Source organism: Malania oleifera, chromosome 8 (genome assembly GCF_029873635.1).
Source record: "Malania oleifera isolate guangnan ecotype guangnan chromosome 8, ASM2987363v1, whole genome shotgun sequence".
In the NCBI taxonomy this organism is placed as follows: Eukaryota; Viridiplantae; Streptophyta; class Magnoliopsida; order Santalales; family Ximeniaceae; genus Malania; species Malania oleifera.
The window spans coordinates 6,692,438-6,694,191 of NC_080424.1; positions in this window are offsets into that span (position 1 = coordinate 6,692,438).

Below are 1,754 nucleotides of genomic sequence, written 5' to 3' on the forward strand. Positions count from 1 at the left end.
CAAGAAATACAAAAAAATAATAATAATAATAAAATAAAATAAAGAAAATAAATAAATAAAAATATAAAAATAAAATTCTAAATTAAAACCAAGATTACTTTGTATCGATATTGGCAAAAATAAGAAAAACTCAATCCCCAGCAACGGCGCCAAAAACTTGACCGGTGCAAACTGCAAGTGCACAGTATCGTAGTTTTATAATATAATGATGTGTAGAGTATTGTCCTCAGGGATTGATGTCTTAATTTTACCAAGTACCGAAATTTTACTAACCTTAATTTTATTTAGAAAAATTAATAATTTTAGACTGCAAAATTTAAACAAGGCTACTTTAAATAAACTATTCAGGAGAATTTAAAATTGGATACCGCGTGTTAAATTGATGATGGTGAAAACTTCTAGGAAACCGATTTTACCTAGTTTCTCACTATGCTTTACTCATTTAGCTAATTTAACTTCGTTTTCTCTGTTTGTTAGCAAATCGCCAATTTTTCCAAAAGCCTCTTTCGATAGTCAATCGGAACCTATTCTTGTTTATTATTTAACATAAGAGTATGCAAATTAATAACGCAAGAACGCAGTAAGACCCTCAATTTTTTATGCTAAGTAGGTTCATACAAGTCTTTCGATCTCTATATTTACCTACGCTGAATTATCCAAGATCTATCCTATAATCCCCCCTTTCGGTAGCAAATCACAAGACTAAAATCATTTAATTAATGGCCAGTTAATTAAAAGCATTAGGCACAGAATAACTCAAACAAACATTAATGAAAACTATTTCAGATTAGCATCAAAGAGCAAGCATAGTTCGAAACTGGCTACATCGTTTTCCTAGAATTCAAAATTTTAGTTCATTCCGAAAATAAAATCCAACATAACAGATTTCACCATATTTTCTTCAATTTGGAGCGTATGGGAAAGATCAACACTCGCCGCACCACCGTCGCGCGTCACGAACACCCCGAACACCGCCGTTGTTCGCCACCTTCCGATTCTGAAAAGATAGTATTTTTGCGTGCTTCCAACTCTCCTTTGCTGGCTGTGTGTGTATCTCCGCAGCACCACCCAAAAGAAAACCCAAGAAAGCTCCCCAAAAATAATTTTTGTAAGAAACTTTATGTGTTTTGGCCTCCCTTGTGTTTCTCCCCCAGAAAAATCTTTTTTTTTTTCTCTCCTATGGTCCAGCCTCTCCCTTCTCTCAAGCCCCAGCGCACGCTGCTCTCTCCCCTCTCTTCTTGCACACGGCACTCTCCCAAGGAAACCCTCCCTTGTTGACTTTTCCATCCTTTCCTTTTGTCCTTTCTTTCTTTGCTTTTCTTTCCTTTCTTTTTTTCTTTCCATTCTTTTGTCTTTCCTTTGTATGTACCCAGCGCACACTGCCCTTATGAGATGACCCGGCTGCATGGCTGGGTCACATCTCATTTTTTGATTTTTTGATTTTCTTTTTTTTTTTCAAAGGTACATGAACTGCCCTCCTCTTTCAAGCCCACTTTAGACCCTCTTACAGCTCGTAACTCTCACATCTTAAAACATAAAAGATGTAGAGCTCTTTTTCAGCTTTTCCTAGAATTTTGAATCATCTCGATCGGAGCTCGTATGAGAAAGTTATGCCAAGATTACGAAGAATTGTCGAAAAAATCCATAAAACGGCGTATGCTAACTTCACGTCTGATTTCGGCCTTGATACTGCCAGTATTTTGCAAAACACAAAACACAAAAATTGTAGATTGTTTTCTTATCTTTCTACAGCA